The 8,981-nt window shown below is 42.9% G+C and overlaps 1 protein-coding gene across 1 annotated transcript in view; it reads left to right on the forward strand.

Moving 5' to 3' along the window:
- Positions 1-8,981, forward strand: part of LOC129835641 (uncharacterized) — a gene marked incomplete at its 5' end in the record, with an annotated part of 390,259 nt that overhangs the window by 102,699 nt on the left and 278,579 nt on the right. The window lies entirely within an intron of this gene.

The following is an 8,981-nucleotide window of genomic DNA, read 5'->3' on the forward strand; positions in this document are numbered from 1 at the left end:
TTCTAAAACCGTTTGAATTATATCTGTGAGTATAACAGAACTCAAGTTGGAGCAAACGTCCTATGAGGAAGTGAGAAATCTGAAATCAGGCAGGCTGTTCTGGGGTCAGTTTATTAATTTGCATGTCTTCTATTGGTCAACAAAGCACTGCATACGCCTTCCCCTAGATGTCAGCAAATAGTGAGAATTGGAATGGAGTTGCTAGGCAGATCTGAGGCCATATAAAGGGTCTTGGAACGTGGGGTGCAGTCTTTTCAACATTCGCCATGACGCAAGACAGACCTCAGGATGGCGTTCTGGAAAGCTCCCGTTATAGGCCTTAGATATATCCGGCTCTGATTTTATTCGATATAGGTGTTAAAGACATCATAATGTTGTTATTTTAAACCGAGTTATATCAGTTTATATCAGTATATTGCGATTTTTGGATATTTCTTTGTGCTGCGTTATAGTGAGTTGGGCACGTCTGGGCCACATGGCTAATGTTTACTGCTAATTCCAAAGTTGAAGGCGACAATCTACAACCGGAGTAACGATTCTTCTGTACAAAGGACAACTTGCCCAAGATTCTGATGGAAGCACATCAAAAAGTAAGAAGTATTTATGATGTTAATTCGTTGTTCTGTTGAAAAATGTGAAGCTACTATTCTGCCATTAATTTCGGTGCGGTCTCGCTTTAACGCACGCTGTATGTCGTAGTAACGTTAATTTTAAAAATCTAACACAGCGGTTGCATTAAGAACTAATGTATCTTTCATTTGCTGTCCAACCTGTATTTTTTAGTCAAGTTTATGATTAGTTACTGATTAGATTAGGTGCCTCTCCCAAGATTTCTCCCGACATTTTGTTGGCAGCTTGGCTACTATTCTCATTGTATAACCACGATTTGTGCCGCTAAATATGCACATTTTCGAAAAAACTCTATATGTATTGTGTAATATGATGTTATAGGACTGTCATCTGAAGAAGTTTGAGAAGGTTAGTGAAAAAATTAATATCTTTTGCTGGTTTATTCGTTATCGCTATTGTTGGCTTGAATCAATGCTGTTGTGTGGTTGGCTATTGTAGTAAGCTAATATAATGCTATATTGTGTTTTCGCTGTAAAACACTTAAAAAATCTGAAATATTGGCTGGATTCACAAGATCTTTGCCTTTCATTTGCTGTACGCTGTGTATTTTTCATAAATGTTTTATGATGAGTATTTAGGTAATTCACGCTGGTCTCTGTAGTTATTCTAGTTGCTGTGGTGAGAGTTGTGATGGTGGCTGCAATGTAAAACTATGATTTATACCTGAAATATGCACATTTTTCTAACAAAACATATGCTATACAATAAATATGTTATCAGACTGTCATCTGATAAAGTTGTTTCTTGGTTAGTGACTATTTATATCTTTATTTGGTCGAAATTGTGATAGCTACCTATGCAGGAAAAAAAAAATTGGAAAAAAAAAGTTGTGTCTTTTGTTATCGTGGTTAGCTAATAGAAATACATATTGTGTCTTCCCTGTAAAACATTTTAAAAATCAGAAATGATGGCTGGATTCACAAGATGTGTATCTTTCATCTGGTGTCTTGGACTTGTGATTTAATGATATTTAGATGCTAGTATTTACTTGTGACGCTATGCTAGGCTTTGCTAGTCAGCTTTTTTACTGATGGGGGTGCTCCCGGACCCGGGATTGTGATGAAGTAGAAGTTAATAACTCCTAACTAACTAGGGCCTTTGTTTCCTTGTCTGTTAAGGTAAGGGAAAATTGTTCGGTTAACAGGTGAGGTAGAATGACTCACCTTCTTCAAGACCAGTTCGGTGATGTTAGAATCTGTTCGCGCTGTTGTCGAGGTGAATTTCACCTGCACTCCAACATATCCTCCAACACACACGCACACTTAGTACATCCTCCGTCTTTAAAATCTTTTCATGCTCTCATTATTACTCTAATATTTGGGTACACAAACACACATTTCACTCACCTGTGTAGTAGCAGACAAAAGACTGTGGATGAGTGCAGATAATATCGTTCCATAGTCCATTGTTTGTGATCCATACTTCATCACAACCCTCAGACGTTCCTTGGAAATTATTAGGCTCTCCCTCGACCCAGTATCTGAAGGAGTCGCTCTGGTCTGACCACTTCCAGGAGTCTCTGAACAGGCCGATCCACACGCTGCTACCATTGGCCACTCTCTGTACCAATCAATCAAATGTATTTATAAAGCCTTTTTACATCAGCAGTTGTCATGAAGTAACTTCTTTACTGTAACCTGGCCTAAAACCCGAATAAGAAAGCAAAGCGCAAGCGAGATCACAGTGGCCAGGAAAACTCCCAAGTGGTCCTCTGTTCCTTTGTGGCTCAGTTGGTAGAGCATGGTGCTTGTAACGCCAAGACAGTAAGTTCACATGTTTGTATGCATGCATGACTGTGTCGCTTTGGATAAAAGTGTCTGCTAAATGGCATATTTTAGGGACGAAACATAGAAGAAAACAAGAAGCCTGTATCTCCTGGTTTTCAGTCTGGTTCCTCACACTGGCCAGGTCTGTGTGGTGCGCTCTACAGTAGCTCTGCGCCTCAGACCAACTTTGGCTTTCATTACTCAAACTGAAATTATTGGAGGAATTGGTCCCTCCTGTTGGGAAAGGATATTGTGAACAAATTTGACCTGTGTGTGTGTGTGTGCGTGCGTGCATGGCCAGAGGAGGCTGGTAGGAGGCGCTATAGGTGGACAGGCTCATTGGAATGGAATAGTTGGGAACGGCATCAAACATATAGAAACCACATGTTTCACTCCGTTCCATTTATTTAATTCCAATAAGCCCATCCCCATTGTAATGAATACTCAGGGAGAAAAAGGTGTAGACTCACGCGCAGGGCGCGGCAGATGTTCATTTCACCTTCGCAGAAGGCAGGAATCGTGGTCACAGGCAGACAATGGTCATACATAGGTTGGCAAACAGGCAGGTGAATCAAAACTAGGACTGAAGGCTATAACTGGTTCTCACAAACGAGCTGGGAAAAGGCTTAGTAGAGTCAAAACGAACAACACCTCACAAAGGCACAAACAGAATGAACTGAACTAAATAAGGAGCTGATGAGACCAGGTGAGTAACACAGGTGAAATCAATGAACAAAAATGAAAGACAGGGCTACGTTCAAGAACACAAAGAAACAGAACACAAGGTTGACTAAGACAATAAATACAGAACCTTACACACACGTCTTATTGGATATGCCTTAGGGCGGGACACAAGGTCCAAGTATCCAATGACACCTGTTTTCCCACTTGAATTTGGTTGTGCTTTAAAATTGTTATAATGTGCAGTGATAACACGTGACAACTAAACCAAAAATAAGACATTATTTATTCATTGGAATTTGGTGGTTCTTTTAGATGGTTGAAAGCAATGTGAATACACGTTTGGAATTCAACAAACTTTTGGCTGTCTTTTTGAGTGGGTGAATATAAATTGTAATCTCATTGACCAACGTATCTACAAATATTACCCAATTGTCCACATTGAAATGACTTGGTGTGCCCAGTGGTGTGTGTATCGTCCAAAATAAATGCATAATAGGTTGATGTAGTCGGTTATTTCTTACCGTCGTAGCAGATGAAGATTTCCTTGTTTGAGCAACGATCGTCGTTCCACCTTCCGTTGTCTCTCATCACTGCGCAGTACTGTCCACTGCCTTGGTCATCAGGCTGTCCACTGCCTTGGTCATCAGGCTGTCCACTGCCTTGGTCACCAGGCTGTCCACTGCCTTGGTCATCAGGCTGTCCACTGCCTTGGTCACCAGGCTGTCCACTGCCTTGGTCACCAGGCTGTCCACTGCCTTGGTCATCAGGCTGTCCACTGCCTTGGTCATCAGGCTGTCCACTGCCTTGGTCATCAGGCTGTCCACTGCCTTGGTCACCAGGCTGTCCACTGCCTTGGTCACCAGGCTGTCCACTGCCTTGGTCATAAGGCTGTCCACTGCCCCAGTTTCTGAACTCAGCCCCTCCCTCACTGTAGTAGTCACTGTCTTCCAGAGACCACCTCCAGCTGTTAACATCATCATACAGCCCTATCCAGACAGTATTATTGTAATCACCAAAATGTTCTAAATTCAGTAATCTGTTCATATCCTCCATGTTGTCAATGGTGGCCAGGTCAGTGTACTTATTTCTGCAGTATCTCTGTGCTTCAATCCAGGTCTTGGGGTCATAAATAAATAAGTATTGACCGGTGAGGAATGACGACAGTTGGTAGAAACCTGAAAAAGGACACACAAAATTAAATCTATGCAAGAATCCAGTGCCTCCATTGGAGATTAATTTCACACACACACACACACACACACACACACACACACACACACACACACACACACACACACACACACACACACACACACACACACACACACACATAGTTGCTATAGTATTGCATACTATCTGTATGTGTACAGGCTTACCTGAGAGCAGCAGGAGGAACAGCACACACCTCTTCATATCTAACAGTTGAATTCCCTTCAACCAATTCTCTGTGTCAGAAGAACTATTGGCGAGAGATCCTCTACATTAGCTGGATCGTTTGAAATGAGTGAAGGAGAAACATTTGGAGATACTTATAATGAAGTAACACTTTCACACCTACCCAGTTGTAGCTCCCGGCTCCCCTTCCATATCCTGTATGTCTCTTCCTTGTCTTCTTTCCAGTAAAACAAGTCTAATGGTCACAGTCTGGGCTAGTTCCTTTTTTGCGGGTACTATTTAATGAAGCTGCCAGTTGAAGACTTGTGAGGCGTCTGTTTCTCAAACTAGACAGTCTAATGTACTTGTCCTCTTGCTCAGTTGTGCACCGGGGCCTCCTACTCCTCTTTCTATTCTGATTAGAGCCTGTTTGCGCTGTTCTGTGAAGAGAGTAGTACACAGCGTTGTACAAGATCTTCAGTTTCTTGGCAATTTCTCGCATGGAATAGCCTTCATTTCTCAGAACAAGAATAGACTGACGAGTTTCAGAAGAAAGTCTTTGTTTCTGGCCATTTTGAGCCTGTAATCAAACCCACAAATGCTGATGCTCCAGATACTCAACTAGTCTAAAGAAGACCAGTTTTATTGCTTCTTTAATCAGAACAACAGTGCTAACATAATTGCAAAAGTGTTTTCTAATCATCAATTAGCTTTCTAAAATGATCAACTTGGAATAGCTAACACAACGTGCCATTGGAACACAGGAGTGATGGTTGCTGATAATGGGCCTCTATAGGCCTATGTACAATTTCCATAAAAAATCTGCCATTTCCAGCTACAATAGTTATTTACAACATTAACAATGTCTACATTGTATTTCTGATCAATTTGATGTTATTTTAATGGACAAAAAAAGGAGCTTTTCTTTCAAAAACAAGGACAATTCTAAGTGACCCCAAACTTTTGAACAGTAGTGTATGTAAAAATGTAAATTGTGTATGAAACATGTTTATTTCCTTTATTACATGAAAGAAAAACCTAATTCTATAGCGACAAATGCTAATATTAACATTTAGATAAGTGCTGATTTAGTGGATATACACTGCTCAAAACAATAAAGGGAACACTTAAACAACACAATGTAACTCCAAGTCAATCACACTTCTGTGAAATCAAACTGTCCACTTAGGAAGCAACACTGATTGACAATAAATTTTTGCAGGGCTCTGGCATTGCACCTCCTTGCACAAAGGCGGAGGTAGCGGTCCTGCTGCTGGGTTGTTGCCCTCCTACGGCCTCCTCCACGTCTCCTGATGTACTGGCCTGTCTCCTGGTAGCACCTCCATGCTCTGGACACTACGCTGACAGACACAGCAAACCTTTTTGCCACAGCTCGCATTGATGTGCCATCCTGGATGAACTGCACTACCTGAGCCACTTGTATGGGTTGTAGACTCCCTCTCATGCTACCACTACAGTGAAAGCACCGCCAGCATTCAAAAGTGACCAAAACATCAGCCAGGAAGCATAGGAACTGAGAAGTGGTCTGTGTTCACCACCTGCAGAACCATTCCTTTATTGGGGGTGTCTTGCTAATTGCCTATAATTTCCACCTTTTGTCTATTCCATTTGCACAACAGCATGTGAAATTTATTGTCAATCAGTGTTGCTTCCTAAGTGGACAGTTTGATTTCACAGAAGTGTGATTGACTTGGAGTTACATTGTGTTGTTTAAGTGTTTCCTTTATTTTTTTGAGCAGTGTAGTTTGTTGTTGTTTGTTTGTTGTATAAGTATATTTTTTACATTCTTATTTCCAATGACAGCCTCCCGGGGAACAGTGGGTTAACTGCCTTGTTCAGGGGCAGAACGACAGATTTTTACCTTGTCAGCTCGGTGATTCAATCCAGTAATCTTTCAGTTACTGACCCAACGTTCTAACCACTATGCTACCTGCCACCTCTACACTCTAACCACTAGGCTACCTGCCACCTCTACACTCTAACCACTAGACTACCTGCCACCTCTATACTCTAACCACTAGGCTACCTGCCACCTCTACACTCTAACCGCAAGGCTACCTGTCACCTCTACACTCTAACCACTATGCTACCTGCCACCTCTACACTCTAACCACTAGGCTACCTGCCACCTCTACACTCTAACCGCTAGGCTACCTGCCACCTCTACACTCTAACCGCTAGGCTACCAGCTGCCTCTACACTCTAACCGCTAGGCTACATGCCACCTCTACACTCTAACCGCTAGTCTACCTGCCACCTCTACACTCTAACCGCTAGGCTACCTGCCACCTCTACACTCTAACCGCTAGGCTACCTGCCACCTCTACACTCTAACCGCTAGGCTACCTGCCACCTCTACACTCTAACCGCTAGGCTACCTGCCACCTCTACACTCTAACCGCTAGGCTACCTGCCACATCTACACTCTAACCGCTAGGCTACCTGCCACCTCTACACTCTAACCGCTAGGCTACCTGCCACCTCTACACTCTAACCGCTAGGCTACCTGCCACCTCTACACTCTAACCGCTAGGCTACCTGCCACCCAAATTAAATCTGCAAATACAGAATTTACAACGAACATTGAAATACAAAGAGCATTAACTAATTGGTATATAGTGAAGTACATTGTTATCCTGTAGAAGAGTTAGACAAGAATCAAATAATATAGCCATCTTTCTGTAGCACGTTTCTTCTATTTGCCGTGAAAATAAATATATGATTCTCTTAATCCTATTCGTCCTCCTTTCTTTTCTTCTCCTTGTCAACACTTCTTCCATCCATCTCCGTCCGTGTCACTCTTTTTTTCCATCTCAGATTGACAGACTCTGATATCCCTCGCCCTCTCAGTTCATCTTGTAGCTAATTAAGAGAGGAAGACAACTAGAACAGTCCCCTCATGATCTGATCTGGACCCTAGTTGTAGCACGCACGCACAGGACTGTAGCTTTAGTGACTCTCACCTCCTTCAAGTGCAGCTCTCTGATGTCAGCTGTTTTGTTGAAGTGACTTTCACCCACACACACTTATCTGAATAGCACTGGATAGGTTATTTAACCACTGCAGCTGATTAGAACCGCCAGCAGTCCAAACTGTCAGGAATGATCATTTTAAATTGTGTAAATAATAATTTAAACGGTGAACACACCTTTACCTGTAGCAGGTGTTTGTCACTGCATTTGTCGTCTGTCCATTTCCCAGAATCCAACATGAACACTGTGGTACACCTCTGATACCCTCCTGAGTTGTATGGCTGCCCTGAACGCCATAATCTGAGGGAGGAGGGGGGAAGGGGAGGAAGAGGAGGGGGCAGAGGAGTAGGAGGGGTGGAGGAGGAAGAGGAGTCACTTTACATTATAGTGTCCTTGTTACAGTGTAGTTATTCCTGTTATACATGGTATGTATTTATAGCAGCAACCCCCCTAACCACATGTGCTGGGTAAGTACAGTATAGCAAATGTAACACTTGTTAAATGTACCTAAATAACTACACAGTAGCTACAGCACTGTAATGTAACGTGTTGGTGTTACCTGGAGGAGTCACTCTGATCTGACCACGCCTTGTTTCTGAACAGACCAATCCACACGCTGCTGTTGCTCCAGGCTAGGCTCTGTACCTCCATGGTTCTGAGCCTGGTTCCTCACACTGGCCAGGTCTGTGTAGCACTCTGCAGTAGCTCTGAGCTTCAGACCAACTCGTCAGCTGTCTGATAAGAATGTCCGACTCCCTACTTTTCGAACTTAAGGTGTGAATCCTAACTTCCACTTAAGTCACATTTTTCGCTTAGTCTCCCATTGAGATCAACGTATGGCTAAGTGAAGAATTTACTTAGATGGAAGTTAGGATAAAAGTGGACAAACATTTATACCTGGATTTGCATTTTAACTATGATAATTCAATGTTATAGTTATGCACCGCTGTCCATGGGAAAACTAATATACACAAGTACAGAAGGGTACTCACCATCACAACACACAAAGAAGTTAATTCGGGAAAACAGTCAGTATCTTCCCACTTCCCTCCACTCAACAGTCCACAGTATTGACTTTCTCCAAAATTATCCAGCTGTCCGTCATCCCAGTTAGCAAACTCTGTCTGTCCTTTTGTAGAACCAAAGTTATCAACCCTGTGTTTGATGTATTCGATACCATTCCACTGATTCCGCTCCAGTCAGTCCTGCGAGGCGCAGCGATCTAATGCACTGCATCTCAGTGCTAGAGGCATCACTACAGACCCTGGTTCGATTCCAGGCTGTATCACAACCGGAAGATCACCATGCGCAATGCCAAGTATCGGCTGGAGTGGTGTAAAGCTCATCGCCATTGGACTCAGTGGAAACGCATTCTCTGGAGTGATGAATCACGTTTCACCATCTGGCAGTCCAACGGACAAATCTGGGTTTGGCGGATGCCAGGAGAACGCTACCTGCCCCTATGCATAGTACCAACTGTACAGTTTGATGGAAGAATACGTTTGGGGCTGTTTTTCATGGTTCGGGCCAGGCC

Source organism: Salvelinus fontinalis, chromosome 36, assembly GCF_029448725.1.
Source record: "Salvelinus fontinalis isolate EN_2023a chromosome 36, ASM2944872v1, whole genome shotgun sequence".
Taxonomy (NCBI): domain Eukaryota; kingdom Metazoa; phylum Chordata; class Actinopteri; order Salmoniformes; family Salmonidae; genus Salvelinus; species Salvelinus fontinalis.